Source organism: Mandrillus leucophaeus, unplaced genomic scaffold (assembly GCF_000951045.1).
Source record: "Mandrillus leucophaeus isolate KB7577 unplaced genomic scaffold, Mleu.le_1.0 Scaffold77, whole genome shotgun sequence".
In the NCBI taxonomy this organism is placed as follows: domain Eukaryota; kingdom Metazoa; phylum Chordata; class Mammalia; order Primates; family Cercopithecidae; genus Mandrillus; species Mandrillus leucophaeus.
The window spans coordinates 4172291-4189215 of record NW_012108363.1 but is presented as its reverse complement, the minus strand read 5'-3'; the positions used below and the strand labels follow the sequence as shown (position 1 = coordinate 4189215).

At 37.7% G+C, this 16925-nt stretch overlaps 1 long non-coding RNA gene across 1 annotated transcript in view; it reads left to right on the top strand.

Annotated features, from left to right (window-relative positions):
- Window positions 1-11384, top strand: part of LOC105529522 — a 30558-nt gene extending 19174 nt beyond the window's left edge. The window contains exons 4-5 of the long non-coding RNA XR_001004525.1: window positions 2847-2964; window positions 10757-11384. This is a non-coding gene — a long non-coding RNA (uncharacterized LOC105529522). The remainder of the gene's footprint in view (window positions 1-2846; window positions 2965-10756) is intronic.
- Window positions 11385-16925: the final 5541 nt, after the last annotated feature.

Genomic DNA, 16925 nt, shown 5'->3' with positions numbered 1-16925 from the left:
AAAAATTAACTTTCCTGGTTCTCAGACATTTGGACTAGGACTAGAACTAAGCCATTATCTCCCCTTGGTCCCCAGCTTGTAGGCTTCAGATTTTAGGACTAGTCAGCTTCCATAATCACATGAGCGAATTTCTTATAATAAATATCTTTTTCTGTCTCTGTGTGTGTGTGTGTGTGTATGTGTGTGTGTGTGTGTGTATAATATATATACATTCTCTTGGTTCTGTTTCTCTGGAAACCCTGATAAATTATACTTGTTGACTCAAATAATTTCTTGCTGGTCTTAGAATGTTTTATATTCAAGATTATGTCATGTTTGAATAGAGATAATTTTACTTCTCTTTTCCCCGATCTGAATACCTTTAAATTCCTTTTTTTTTTTTTTTTTTTTTGGCTGTCTAATTGCACTGGCCAATACTTTCAGTATAATGTTAAATAGAAGTGGTGAGAATAGATATTCTTGTCTTGTTTCTGATCTTAGGGGAAAACATCCAGTTTTTCATCACTAAGTATGATGTTAGCTGTGAGTTTTTTCACAGATTCTCTTTATTAGGTTGAGGAAATTCCCTGCCATTCCTAGGTTTTTTGAGTTCTTATTCTTTTTAATATTATAGGAGAGTTTTGGGTTTTGTAAAATCTTTTTAAAGCATCTATTGAGAAGATTATGTGTCTTTTGTTTTTTATTCTGTTGATATGGTGTATTATATTGATCCATTTCTCGATGTTAAACCAACCAATCTTTCATTCCAGGGATGAGTCTCACTTGGTTATGAAATGCAGTCTTTTTGTATGTTGCTGGATTTAGTTTGCTAGTACTTTGTTCAGAATTTGTGCCTCCATGTTCTTAAGAGATTTTGGTCAGTAGTTTTTTTTTTTTGAGATGTGTTTGTCTGGTTTTGGTATCAGGGTAATACTAATTTCATAGAATAAGTTAAGAAGTGTTTCCTCCTCTTTTATTTTCTTGGAAGAGCTTGTGAAAAATTGACATTAGTTCTTCTTTAAACGTTTGGTACAATTCAGCAGTGAAGCCATTTGGTCTTAAGCTTTTCTTTGTGGGTAATTTTTTGATCACAAATTCAATTTCTTTACTTGTTAGAGGTCTACTGAGATTGTTGGTCTAAGATGGTTGAAGTTATTTAATTTATTGACATGTAATTGTTCATAAGAATATTATAATTATTTTGAATCCTTTATAATCCTTTTTATTTCTATAAGGTTGGTAGTAATGTTCCATCTTTTGTTTCCGGTTCTAGTAATTTGAGTTTTCTCTCTTTTCTTCTCAGCAGTCTAATTAAAGGTTTGTCAATTTTGTTGATCAAAATTGATCAAAAGAACCAGTTTTTGATTTCATCAATTTTTGTAATGGTTTCTTTATCCTCTATTTTATCATTTTCTATTCTAATCTTTATAATGTCCATCCTTATGCTTGCTTTCAGTTTCATTTGCTTTTCTTCTTCCAGTGTTTTAAGGTTAGGTTATTGCTTAGAGGTCTTTCTTCTTTTTTAAATATATGCATTTACAGTTCTAAATTGTCCTCTGAGCAGTGATCCAGCTACATTACTTAGGTTTTGGTATGTCATATCTTTATTATCTTCTTTCTCAAAGTACTTCTAATTTCTCTTTTGATTGTTTCTTTGACCGATTGGTTATTTAGGAGCATGGTGTTTAGCACCCCTTAAATTGAAATAATTACATTTCAAGTGCCTAATAGCCACTATGGCTGGTGGTTACCATATTGAATGGTGCAACTTTATAGAGTTATTCAGTGATGCAAGTTGGGAGGTGAACCTGGTTTATCTGATTCCAAAGAAATAATGCTTGCAAACTGTCTCTCCAATATGTTAAATGTGTAAAATAGCAAGCCTTGCTAATTAGCCACTTTAGGAAGTTTAATTACTTTATTTTGGGAAAGTAATTTTAAACATTTTACTTTTTAAATTATTGAACAATTTTTTATTTGTATATACTTTAGGCATACAACATAATATTTTAATATCCTTTTACATAGTGAAATGATTACTACAGTCAAATAAATTAACATATCTATCACCTTTTATAGTTACCTTTTAAGCTTTAAAAAATTTTAAACGTAGCACACATATAGAAAAATGCACAAAGTATAAATGTACAGCTCAATAAATTATCACAAAACAAACACGTATGCATTCACTACTCAGTTCAAGAAATGGAACGTTGCCAAGTACTCCAGATGTCCCATCTGTGCCACGGCCCAATCTGTATCCTTCTCTTCCTCTGAAAGTGATCATCTCACTTGTAACCAGAGTTGGATTTACCATTAAGACAATACAGCATAAGCTATAGGGGCCCTTATTTACACAGACCTCTTCCAAAGCCCTAAGGTGGGGTGGAGTGCCCAGTCAAGTGTTCATATGGTCATTTGTCATCATTTTTATGTGTTTTTGTAAATTTTACATAAGGAGAATATTTTGACCATAGTCACTTAAGGTGGTGGTGCTTTCTACTCTGACTTTCCTGCCTTCACATTTTGTCTTTTGTTGAGTGGTAATGAAATAGCTATTGATGTTTTTTGACATTTGTCCAAGCCTTAGACTCTGAGCATAGGGGAGTTGAGGATATATTTTATTGAGGTCAGCAAGATTTATTTATGTGGCTCCAAGTCACTTCCATATTCAAACAGTTAAGTTAATGTAGGATTATATGTCATTATTTATATATTCTCCTGCTGATGAACATTGGGTTTATTTTGAGTTTTTGGTTATAACAAATTATACTGACATATCATCTTTGTACATTTCTTTTGGCAAATATACATACACGTTTCCTTTTCCTTTTCTTTCTTTTTTTCTTTTTTGTTTTTTGAGATAGGATCTCACTCTGTTGCCCAGGCTGGAATGCAGTGATACGATCATGACTCAGTGCAGCCTCAAACTCCTGAGTTCAAGTAGCCTTCCCACCTCAGCTTTCTGAGTAGCTGGGACTACAGGTATGTACAACCACACTCGGTTAATTTTTAAATTTTTTATAGAGACAGAGGTATCACTCTATTGCCCAGGCTTGTCTTGAACTCCTGGGCTCAAATGATTCTCCTGCCTTGGCCTCCCAAAATGCTGGAGTTACAGGCTATGCATTTCTTTTTGATATACCTCTCTAGGAATGAAACAACCAGCTCATAGGGTAATTTGTATGTTCAACTTTGGTAGACATACCAAACTGGTTTCCAAAGTGGGTATAAACACATGTTCCTACAAGTAAGCACATGAGGGTTTCCTTTGCTTTACACCTTTGCCAAAAATAAATTAAAAGAATGAGTAGTTTTTACATTTCAGTAATTCTGATGAGGTTGTAATGTTATTTCATTCTCATTTAAATTTGTATATCCCTGATTATTTTTGAGGCCAGGCACGTTGTCAGTCTATCAGTTATGCTAAGTTTCTAATCCATTTGTCCATTGGCTGTCTTACCTTATTGATTTGTAGAAGCCCTTAGTTTTGGCATGAGCTCTTTATCAGTTACATGTGTGGCAAATATTTTCTCCCACTCAGGGACTTGCTGTTTCACTCTCTTCATGGTAGGTTTTGATGACCAGAAGTTCTTACATTTGATTTAGGCTAATTTATTAATCCTTTTGTTTCAGGTTAGTATTGTTTTATTTAAAAACTGTTTCCTGGCCTGGCTCACATCCCAGCACATTTGGAGGCTGAGGCAGGAGGATTACTTGAGCCCAGGAGCTCGAGACCAGCCTGGACAACATAGGGAGACCCCATCTCTATAAAAAATTTAAAAATTAACCAGGCGTGGTGGCTCGTGCCTGTAGTCCTAGCTACCTGGGAGACTGAGGTGGGGGCATCTTCTTGAGCCCAAGAGGTTGAAGCTACAGTGAACCATGATGGCACTACTGCACTCCAGCCTGGCCAACAGAGCAAGATCCTGTCTCAAAATATACAAGATAATAAAAAATAAAAACTATTTCCACACTGCAAAGTTATGAAGATATTCTCCTATTACCATAGGATAATGCTTCCTTTCTGAAGCATTATTGGTTTGTCTTTCAGATTTAGATATATAATTCACATAGACTTGATTTTTATGTGTAATGTGAAGTAAAGGTCAAGTTTCATTTTTCTTATGTGGATATGCAGTTAAATGAGTACTACTTATTGAAAAGATTGTTTTTTTGTCCACTAGTTTGCAGTGACTCATCATTAGACAAGCATCTATACATTCATGAGTTATCTCTTCTTCTCCATTGATCTACTGGTCTACTCTTGTGCCAATACTATGTTATGTTAAAATCTTAAAATAAATCTTTTTTTTTTTTTTGAGATGGAGTCTCACTTTGTCACCCAGGCTGGAGTGCAGTGGTGCGATCTCGGCTCACTGCAAACTCCTCCTCCTGAGTTCAAGCAATTCTTCTCCCTCAGCCTCTAGATTAGCTGGGCTTACAGGCATGTGCCGCCACACTGGGCTAATTTTTGTGTTTTTAATAGATATGGGGGTTTCACTATGTTGGCCAGACTGGCCTCGAACTCCTGACCTCAGATGATCTGCCTGCCTCAGCCTTCCAAAGTGCTGGGGTTACAGGGGTGAGCCACCGCACCTGGACTAAAATAAATCTTCTAATGAGTAGAAGCAGTCATTCTGTCTTATTTTTTCTCTTTCAGAATGTCTTGATTATCGTTGGTCCTTCACATTTCCATATCAATTTTAGAGTCAGCCTGTCAATTTTCATACAAATCCTATTGACATTTTATTAGGATTACATTGTATCAGTAGATCAATTTGAACAGAACTGGCACATGGATGATACCCAATATCATAAATTTGTTATATTTGGTATTTACAAATCAATACATGTAATCTACCATATGTTTAATTTATTAGTCTATGCCTGACTTCTTGAGATGAAAGCATAGATCATTGTTTCTTCCCCAGCCTTTCTTCTTTCTTAACATATTCATTTTAAGGTTACAAGTTGCCCTATGAGCATGACTTTAGTTGGATTCCCCAAAATAATTAGTTAGTTAATCAATTTGTTGACTGATTGATTGTCACACTGCTAGCTCCTCTCAGACTACCCAGTCTTCCTCATGCCCAAAGTGCTCTCATTTCATTCATGGTAACGCCCAAAATCTTTACCTTGGCACACTCATTTCTCCATGATCTGCCCCTATTCCCTAATTGCTGTCAACTCCTACAATTTGTTCCCTTATCCACCTTGCTCCAACCACACTGGCCTCCTTACTGTTCCTCAACAACATCAAACACACTCCTGTCTCACAGCCTTTGCCCTTGCTGCCGCCCCTATCTGGAATGTTTATACTTTAAATAGCCAAAAGAGTTTTACTCTTCCTTCATTCAGGTTTGAGCTGAAATGCACCTTTTTTGGAAAGACCTTCCATGACTACGCTGTATAAAATGGCATTCTCTAGCACTATCACCCATACTTTGATTCTATTTTTCTTCATAATGATACTTCCCAACTGACACAAAATTAATTTACATGTTTATTTATTGTTTGGCTACCAAGTTTTCTTTTCTCTCTAGAATATAAATTTCATGAGGATAAGGATTTTTTGTTCTGTTTTATTTACTTCTGTATCTCCAAAGCCCACAAAATGTGTGGTACATGGTAGATGATTTATAAATACTTGAGTGATGGATTCTGTACTTGGCATCAGAAGATCTGGATTAAATAGTTCTGAATCTGCCACTTATTAGCCATGTGACCATGGGCAACCAAATGAAACTTTCTAAGCCTAGATTCCTTTAATGGTATAGTGGAATAATAATTATTGCCCCTGAGATACTGGGTGTAAAAGTACTTTATGAAGTATATAAACCCATCATAGACATTTTTGATATTATAGTCAGAAAATGTACTGCTTGTCCCAAATTTCTTTCTATTTGGACTTCCTTGGTGATAAAAATTCTCAGGAGAAGTTTTGTTGTGAACATATTGGACATTTTGTTGTGTTTGGCTCCAGCTAAAACATGAGCATTTGTTCCTAGAAAGGATAACATTTTTACACTTCTGTTGCCATTAGTATGTGAGCAGTAATTAATATATGAACTCATTGTCACTGATGACATGGGATATGGGTGGGTAGGTTTTGGTGGAGAAAGCACTAAGCAAATATCTAGAGCATTGCGGGGAGGGGAGTGCTGGAAAGGTCATTCTAAGTGGGTGCCTGGGGAAAAAATTTAAAAGTTCTTTATTAACCAGGTTAGGCTATGTTACACTCCAGCACAAAACAACCTCAAATTCTCAGAAGCGTATCAGGAAAGGTTGATTTCTTATCCAAATAGTCTTCTGTGGTTCCATAGTACTCTCCAGGGGTTGGGAAGAGATAGTTGTTATTATTTCACATGCCTATGTGGGAACTTTTTAGGGAGTCTTAGTTAAACAACTTTGATAAATTTAATAAAGTTTTGTAAGACTACCACAGTACAAATCTATCTTGGCAAAAGATTTTACAGTTTACATAGGAATATGCTTGACGATACTATTATTATTTTGTAGCCCCTTTGACATAGAGTTTAGGTACAATTATCACATTTTCTAACTGCAAGTTGTATCCTATGTTTTGATGGATATGTATGTTTTTGGGGAAATGGGACTTAATATTTGACTTAGAACCTTTAAAAGAATGCTGCCATTTATTGAGTAATTATTGTGTACCAAGTAGCACAGCAAAAGCTTTGAATACCTTATCTCATTTGATGTTCAAAACAGCTTCCTGAGGGCGATACTATTACTACATTCACCTTATAGTGAGGAAACTGATGTTCAGAGATGTGGAGTAATTTGTCTCCAGTCACACAAGTAAGTGGAAGAACTCAGGCCAAATTCAGGTCTGTTTGACTTCAGAGCTTGTGGTGTTTACCACAACACAACGCTACCTACCTCTTCCCAGATAATATATTCTGCATGTATAATTGCCTTAGGTCTATCAGCAGCCCAAAATAGATGATGACAATGAATATATTAATGTAGAAGGGTTATATTAATGATCTCACAACATTTGGACCTGAGTGTAGAACCCCAAAGATGTTCTGTTGTATATGTTTAACATTCTCAGTGTCACAGTCACTCCTTTGGGTTAAGACTTTGCCTGTGATAGACCCAGGTAAAATGCAACTATCCTTCCTGGGAGCGAAAATAAATTAACACGATCACTATGACCAGCAAGAAATAGCTGATTTCTATCATCAGGGAATAACCAAATGAAGAAGACGAATTTAAAATAGTTTGTTAGAAAGCAATTTAATATAATATATAATCAAATGAGAACTTAAATGTAACTGAGTGGAAGTTATATTTTGCGTAACTATAATGGGTAGGCCAGTGAGGGAAGGGTTTTATAATTGAAAATAGTTATCAGGAAAGGATTCTTGGAGTAGTTGGCACTTGGTATGAGTCTTGAGTCACTTGGAAACCAGGTACTATATGTGTCTAATCATCCTGATTTTAGAAACCTATACGTCTCTCTTTTTTTTCTGCCCATAAGAGTCCACCTGTTTCCATCTTCTGTTTCTCTGCGAAAATGCTGCTGCTTTTCACTGTAATCATGTGACTTGAATGGGAGCTGCCATCTTTTTAGAGCTCTTTCTCCTAGACAGTGTTGATTGGCTCAGAGACAGGCACTTGATTTAGTCCAGGCTAATCAGAATACTCAAACTTATGTCCACATTGGTGAGTTCAGTGATAAGTACCTGACCCAGGATTAGTCAATTCTATCAATTGGTAGGATATTTGAGTTTGAGACTAGAAAAAGTGAATCTCAATGCTTCTATGGGTTTTGCTTTTGTGTTGTAAGATTTGACGTTCTAGAGCTCTGGGTGGCCACGTTCCTGGTTGGTCTATTCTAAGAAAGAATGAGGTGCCCTGTGGGGTTGAAATAGAAATGAGAGACACAAGGAAAGAAAGGTGGCATTTCCATTTCTGGTCTCTGAGCTCCATCTTTATGCACTGTTTTGGCTGTTCAATCTTCAGCTAAATAACTTCTAATAACTCCACTGCCACCGCCATCTAGCTATGCTCTTGGTTAATTTGAGTTGAATTTTTGTCACATGTAACTGAGAATCCTGACTAATATTTCATTGTGACTTTATATTGAAGTAGGAAGAATAAAAATTATCTTTATTTTACAGGGAGAAAATGAGGCTCAGAAAAAATATGTAACCAAGATACTAAAAAAGTGTAGGAGTTAATCCAAAGTAAACGTCAAATCTTTTCTCACTGGAGAAAACATTGCTAGGTACAAGGAGCTAGGTCATGAAAAGTCTACTGGCTTAGGAGACTCAGTATATGAACTATGAATAAAATAGTTTCCCACCTCTTAGGGTATTCTGAATGTTCTGACACCAGATTTTGGTGTCATTTTAGGTTGGGTTTTTTTGTTGTTGTTGTTTTTGTCAGTAAAATCCTGGCTTTTGAGGAAAAAGGAGGAAGTTCAATTCCACCACAGAACCCACTTCCCTTTTTACTTTAGGTCCATGGGGTTGCCCAGGTCTGAAACAAGTTAATAACTATCTTTTTTATACTATAGTGACATAACTCTGAAAAGAATGGGTGTTTGATAAGGATTAATTTCAAAATGATACCAAATAATTGATTGTTCCACTCTTATCAAAGCACACTCAAATCCGTACTAACCTAGGGATGCAGAAAGATTCAGAAAGAACAATCCTTTGAATTTTGGGACAAATTTAGAGAAATATATCCTTAATAAACAAAAAAAGAAAATGAACTTAGGACATATAAAACTTTACATTTTGCCATATTTCAAATAAGATTTAAGATAGCTTAAAAGAATATAAACATATAAGAAGACGATTTAAGTTAAAAGTGGAAGAGAGGCTGGGTGTGGTGACTCATGCCTGTATTCCCAGGGCTTTGGGAGACCGAGCTGGGCGGATCACTTGAGGCCAGGAGTTCATTTGAGACCAGCCTGGCCAACATGGTGAAACCCCATCTCCACTAAAAATACAAAAGCCGGGCATGGTGGCACATGCCTGTAGTCTCAGCTACTTGGGTGACTGTGGCAGGTGAATCGCTTTAGCCCGGGAGATGGAGGTTGCAGTGAGTCAAGATTGCGCCACTACACTCCAGCCTGGGTGACAGAGTGAGACTCTGTTTCAAAAATAAATAAAATAAAGTAGAAAAAAACCCCCAAAAATGATAAGATAGGGACATTAAATGGAGTTAGAAATAAGGCTAATAAATAATGAATATGCTACACCATGGAACACTACTCAGCCATAAAACAGAACAAAATAATGGACTTTGCAGCAACTCGGATGGAGCTGGAAGCCATTATCTTAAGTGAAATAATTCACAAATGGATAACCAAATATTGTATGTTCTCACTTGTAAGTGGGAGCTAAGCTATGAGGATGCAAAGGCATAAGAATACTTTGGGGACTTAGAGGGAAGAGTGGGAGGGAGGTGAGGAATAAAAGACTACATATATTGGGTATAGTGTATACTTCTCAGGTGATGGTGCATCAAAATCTCAGAAATCCCCACTAAAGAATGGATCCATGTAATCAAAAACTACCTGTACCCCCAAAACTATTGAAATAAAAAAAAATAAAAAAATAAATGGATGTGACACAGTCCTATATGTATTTGACAACTAGCCCCAAGTTGAGTTGGACTTTAAGCTTTCTTGTTGTCAATGCAAATAGAGAAACTCAACCAATTACACAGTTTTGCAATGTCCACAAGACAAATGTTTAGGAAAAGTACAACTGCATCTAATACTATGTCCAGAAATAATGTGTCCCTGGGTTCTTACAAAGAGCACACTGTATTATAAAATACAAAATGCCTAAAGATCCTCCTTCCAGGAGGCCCAAGGATGAGGTTCACAGGCCTGGTTCTTATAGGTGGAAGCATTATTTCTCAAATTTCAATTGTCTTTATTATTTCTGCCATATATACTTACTAAATTTACTATTATTATCATTATTATTATTTTTTGAGAGAGAGTCTCACTCTGTCACCCAGGCTGGAGTGCAGAGGCATGATTTCAGCTCCCTGCAACCTCTACCTCCTGGGTTCAAGTGATTCTTCTGCCTCAGCCTCCCAAGTAGCTGGGATTACAGGTGGGCGCCACCACACCCAGCTAATTTTTTATATTTTTTTGGTAGAGACATGGTTTCACTATGTTGGCCAGGCTGGTCCCAATCTCCTGACCTCAAGTGATCTGACCGCCTTGGCTTCCCAAAGTGCTGGGATTACAGGCATGAGCCACTGTGCCCGGCTAGAAATTATTAACCTAATATTTTTTTTTAATGTAGATTTTATTTTGACTCAGTTTTAAACTTAACCTAATCTTAGCAAGGTAGATAAGCTAGTTATGTTTTTTTTCTAATATCCTTTAAGTCAAGTTTATAAGGATTAAAATTTTAAAGTCTATTTTAATCTACAATTTTCTTATGTACCATTAATAGTTTGTAGGCTACACCTTGGGAAACACTGACTTAAGGAAAAGGAAAAATCCAGTTTTTGAATATCCATGACCTCACTGCATTTTAATATTTCTTGAGAGGTGTCATCTTAATATTTATTGAGAGGTATTATTATCACCAACAGAGATGGGGAAACAGGTTAAAGAATTTTTGTAAGTTTCCACAATAACTGAGCAGAGATGAAACTCAAGTCTTCTGATGAAAATCAAGTTCTGGCTTCTAGATGGGTGTCCAGAGGCCTTTTTTCCAAACTGAAGTACAAACTCTCTTTGACTGTTTACCCATTTGCTTCCTGCCAGAATGCCCCACCCCACTTAGTCCATAGTGGTGCCCACCTGTGGTTAATGGAGCTGAGGCTGCTGAAACAAAGGGAGGAAGTCTGTCAGGCATATGTGGAACCCAAAAGAGGAACTTCATCAACTGTCATGGACAGCTCTGCCACTTTGTGACCCTGTGGATTTTTTGGGAAGTGTTTTTGTGGTTCACCAGTCTCTCATTTGGCAAGGCCACTTGTCCCGGGTTGGTCTTCTTTATTGGTGGAAAGTACGGCTGGGAGATTTGGAATGGTTGCAGATTGACTTGACTCTCGGCAGGAACTGCCACCATGAGCTTTTGGGGAAAGACCTCAAGCTGTGGTTTGTTGCTGAGGATTGTGGGATTCCTTCAAATCTTGGGGAACGTTTTGAGTCATCACTGGCAGCAGGTTTCTGTTGACAACTTGAGCAACCTCAGAATGAAGAAGCTGTGTTCATCTCTCACATGAATATGACTTTGGGTAAATCATCTCGAAATCTGAACTCATGGTTGTGATCCACACTCCTCCCAAGTTCTAATTTTTAGTGTAAGCCTTTTTCTTCTCATTTTTTCTTCTTTGTGCATCTCTTAAGGAGATTTTTTACATCTCATAATTAAAACATTTATTTCTTCAAAACTTTTTATTTTGAAATCACTGTAAATTCACATACATTTGTATAAAATGCCACAGAAAAATCCTGTGTGCCTTTTACTCAGTTTATCCTAATGATAACATCCTTAAAGAGATTTAAAAATTAGGCCCAGATTGTTCCCTTTCCACTATGGTGGTCCTCCAGTCGACCAGGCGTGGGCTGCATGGTAGCTCTTTTGCAGGATTCTACAGCCTGGAGTAATAAGTCGTGCCAGCCTCTCTCTGCTATATCCCAAAGTCCGGCACCCTGCGGGTCAACCCCCAAGGGCCATCCAGCCTCTGTCTCCCAACACTAAGTTCACTTCATGTCTCTCACGACAGGGAGGAAACTTAGCATTCCTTGGAGACTTGAAGGGATACGGTGAGCTTAAAAATTTTCAAGAGCTTATCAATCAGTCAGCCCTTGTTCATCCCCAAGCGGATGTATGGTGGTATTGTGGTGGACCTTGACTGGGCAGTCTGCCAAATAACTGGAGTGGCACTTGTACTTTAGTCCAGTTGGCTATCCCTTTCACCCTGGCATTTCATCAACCAGAGGGAGGAAAAATAAGATGTCGTAAAGCAAGAAAAGCCTCTTATTGGTCTTTCAACTCTCACATCCGTTTAGACACAATTAGAGTCCCACAGGGAATACCAGATCAATTTAAAGCTTGAAATTAAATAGCTCTAGGATTGGAGTCAGTATTTTGGTGAGTGACAGTTAATAAAAATGTAAATTGGATAAACTATATCTATTACAACCAACAGCAATGAGCTTTTCACGAGTTAAAAGAAAAACTCAAGTCGGCCCCAGCCCTGGGGCTACCTGACCTGACAAAACCCTTTACACCCTATACATCAGAAAGAAGAAAAATGACAGTTGGAGTTTTAACCCAGACTATGGGGCCCTGGCCAAGGGCAGTGGCCTATCTCTCAAAACAACTAGATGGGGTTTCCAAAGACTGGCCTCCATGTCTAAGGGCCCTGGCAGCAACGGCCCTGTTAAGTACAAGAAGCAGATAAACTAACCCTTAGCAAAACCTGAATATAAAGGCCCCTCATGCTGTGGTAACTTTAATGACTACCAAAGGACATCACCGGTTAACAAATGATAGATTAACCAAGTATCAAAGATCGCTATGTGAAAATCCCTGCATAACCACTGAAGTTTGCAACACCCTAAACCCCGCCACCTTGCTCCCGGTATCAGAGAGCCCAGTTGAACATAACTGTGTAGATGTGTTGGACTCAGTTTATTCTAGCAGGCCCCAACCTCTGAAACCATCCTTGAACATCAGTAGACTGTGAGTGGTACGTGGACGGGAGCAGCTTCGCCAACCCCTGCAAAGTGACTCTGGAGAAGACGACAAGCCCTGCTCCAGTCACACCCAGAAGCTGACTGGACCATGCACGGCCGAAGCATGAGGAAACTCATTGCGGGACTCATTTTCCTTAAAATTTGTACTTGTACAGTAAGGACTTCAACTGACCTTCCTCAGACTGAGGACTGTTTGCAGTGTATATATCAAGTCACTGAGGTGGACAAAAAGTTGCTACAATTCTATTATTTTATGATTATTATAAGTGTACCGCGACTATAAAAAAAAAAAAAAACAAAAAACTTGTTTGTATAATGCTATTCTATGCAAGGTATGGAGCCCAGGAAATGACCAACCTGATGTATGTTATGACCCATCTGAGCCTCCCATGACCACAGTTTTGGAAATAAGATTAAGGACTGAGGACTGGTAAGGGCTCATAAATGATACGAGTAAAGTGTTAGCCAAAACAAAAGAAAAAGGGGTGCCCTAACAAGTCACCTTGAAGTTTGATGCCTGTGCTGTCATTAATAGTAATAAGTTAGAAATAAGATGTGGTTCTCTTAATTAAAAAAGAGGCTATATGGCAGAAAATAAGGACATTTGCAATGAACTAGGACTGTGTAAAAATAAATGTGGATACTGGTCTTGTGTCATTTAGGCTACTTAGATAAAAAATAAAAAGAAACCTGTCCACCCTCAGAAAAAAAAAGTGGCCCTTCCTGTACCAGTGGCCAGTGTAACCCCTTAGAACTAGGAATAACCAATCCCTTGATCCTCGCTGGAAAAAAGGGGAGTGTGTAACCCTAGGAATCAATAGGGCTGGACTAGATCCTCGAGTAAATATTGTGGTTTGAGGAGAAGTTTATAAATGCTCTCCTGAGCCAGTATTTCAAACCTTCTATGATAAACTGAATGTGCCAGTACCAGAAATTCCAGGAAAAACAAGAAATTCGTTTTTGCAATTATCTGAGCATGTATCCCAGTCTCTCAATGTCACTTTATGTTATGTATGTAGAAGAACTGTAATAGGAGATCAATGGCCATAGGAAGCCTGAGAATTGGTACCTACAGACCCAGTTCCTGATGAATTCCCAGCTCAGAAGAATCACCCTGATAACTTCTTGGTCGTTAAAGCCTCAATCATTAGACAATACTGTATAGCAAAACTGAGGAAGGACTTCACCCTTGCTGTAGGAAGACTCAGCTGCCTTAGGCAAAAACTGTATGATACTACTACAAAAACAGCCACCTAGTGGAGTTTAAACCACACTAAGAAAAATCCATTTAGTAAATTCCCAAAGTTGCAAACTGTGTGAACCCACCCAGAGTCCCACCAGGACTGGACAGCTCCCATTGGATTATACTGGATATGTGGGCCTAGAGCTTACACCAAATTACCCAACCAGTGGGCAGGTGGTTGTGTTATTGGCACCATTAAACCATCTTTCTTCCTACTGCCCATAAAGACAGGTGAACTCCTGGGCTTCCCTGTCTGTGCTTCCCACAAAAAGAGAAGCATAGCTATAAAAAATTAAGAAGATGATAAATGGCCCCCTGAGAGAATCATACAATGTTATAGGCCTGGCACTTGGGCACAAGATGGCTTGTGAGATCACCCAACCCCCATTTACATGCTCAACCGAATCATACGGTTACAAGCTGTCTTAGAAATAATCACTAATAAGACTGGCAGAGCCTTGACTATTGTGGCCTGGCAAGAAACTCAGATGAGAAATGCTATCTATCAAAATAGATTAGCTCTCGACTACTTGCTAGCAGCTGAAAGAGGGGTCTGTAGAAAATTTAACTTTACTAATTGCTGTCTACACATAGGTGATCAAAGGCAAGTAGTTGAAGACATAGTTAGAAATATGACAAAACTGGCGTGCAAGTGTGGCATGGATTTGATCCTAAGGCCATGTTTGAAAAATGGTTCCCAGCACTAAAAAGATTTAAAACTCTTATAATAAGAGTTATAATAGTAATAAAAACCTGCTTACTGCTCCCTTGTTTGCTACCTGTACTTCTTCAAATGATAAAAAGCTTCATTGCTACCTTACTTCACCAAAATGCTTCAGCACAAGTGTACTATATGAATCACTATTGATCTGTCTTGCAAGAAGACATAGATAGTGAAAATGAAAGTGAGAACTCCCACTATTGAGTGAGATTCTCAAAGGTGGGGAATAAGGGAGGAGACCACCCCTCATATTGTCTTATGCCCAATTTCTGCCTCCAAAGAAAGAAGTAAAAACTAAAAGGTAGAGATGAAATCCACAGGCAGACAGCCTGGTGCCGCACCCCGGGCCTGGTTAAAGATGGACCCCTGACCTAACTGGTTATGTTATCTATAAATTCCAGACATTGTATGGAAAAGTGTTGTGAAAATCCCTGTCCTGTTCTGTTCTAATTACCGGTGCATGCAGCCCCCAGTCATGTACCCCCTGCTTGCTCAGTAGATTGTGACCCTCTCAAGTGGACCCCCTTAGAGTTGTAAGCCTTTGAAAGGGACAGGAATTGCTCACTCAGGGAGCTTGGTTTTTGGAGATGTGAGTTTTGCCAAAGCTCCCGGCCGAATAAAGCCCTTCCTTCTTTAACTTGGTGTCTGAGGGGTTTTGTCTGTGGCTTGTCCTGCTACAAAGCAATCTTTCTGCCTCAGCCTCCCGAGTAGCTGGGACTACGGGTGTGCACTGCCATACCCAACTAATTTTTAAACTTTTAATAAAGACAAGGTCTCACTATGTTGCCCAGGCTGGTCTCAAACTCCTGGTCCCAAGCACTTCTCCTGCTTTGGCCTCCCGAAGTGCTGGGATTACATGTGTAAGCTGCAATGCCTGGTGAGTATTATCTTTGTAATGTGCTATTGAATTTGATTTGCTAGTATTTTGTTGAGGATTTTTGTATCTACATTCATCAGGAATATTGAGCCATAGTTTTTTGTTTTTTTTTTCGCTGTGTCCTTGTCTGGTTTTGGTATTAGGGTGATATTGATCTCATAGCATGAATTAGGGATAATTCCTTCCTCCTCAATTTTTTTGAATAGTTTCAGGAAGACTGACATTAATTCTTCTTTGTATAGTTGGTAGAATTTGAATGTGAATCCATCTGGTTCTGGGCTTTTTTGTTGGGAGATTTTTTAAATTATTGACTAAATTTTACTGTTCATTATTGGTCTGTTTAGGTGTTCTATTTCTTCCTGGGTCAATCTTGGAAGGTTATATGTTTCCAGGAATTTATCCATTTCCTCTAGGTTTTCTAGTTTGTTAACATATAGTTGTCCATTATAGTCTCTGATGATCTTTTGTATTTCTGTGGTATCAGTTGTGATGTCTCCTTTTACATTTCTGATTGTGTTTATTTGGATCCTCTGTCTTTTTGATTAATTTAGATAGTGGTTCATCAGTTTTATTTATCTTTTTGAACAATTACCTTTTTATCTCATTGATCTTTTTTTTCTGTTCTCATTTTATTTAGTTCTGCTCTGATCTTTGTCATTTGTTTTCTTCAGCTAACTTTGGATTTGGTTTGTTCTTGTTTTTCTAGTTCTGTGAGGTATGCCATTAGGTTGTTAATTTGTGACCTTTCTGCTTTGTTGGTGTAGGCATTTAATATGGTAAAATGTACTCAGTATTGCTTTTGTAGTGTCCCATGGGTTTTGGTATATTGTCTTTTCATTTTCATTAGTTTCATTTTTTAAAAATTTTCCATTTAAATTTCTTTATTGACCCAGTAATCATTCAGGAGCATACTGTTCAATTTTAATGTATTTGTATAGTTTCTGAAGTTCCTCTTGGTATTGATTTCTAGGTTTATTCTACTGTGGTCTGAGAAGATACTTGGTATGATTTTTATTTTAAAAAAATTATTAAGACTTGCTTTGTTACCTAAACATGGTCTATCTTGAAGAATATTCCATGTGCTGATAAAAAGTGTACATTTTGTAGTTGTTGGGTAGCATGTCCTATAAATAATTGATAAGTTCATTTTGTCTAAAGTCCAATTTAACTTCAGTGTGTCTTTGTGAATTTTATGTCTCAATTACCTGTCTAGTGCTATGAGTGGACTGCTAAAGTCTCCCATTGTTATTATAGTGTTATCTATTTCTTTAGGTCTAGTAATATTTTGTTTTGTGAATTTGGGTGCTCTGATGTTGGGTGCCTATATATTTAGGTTTGTTATATCCTCCTGCTGATTTGATCGCTTTATCTTTATATAATTACC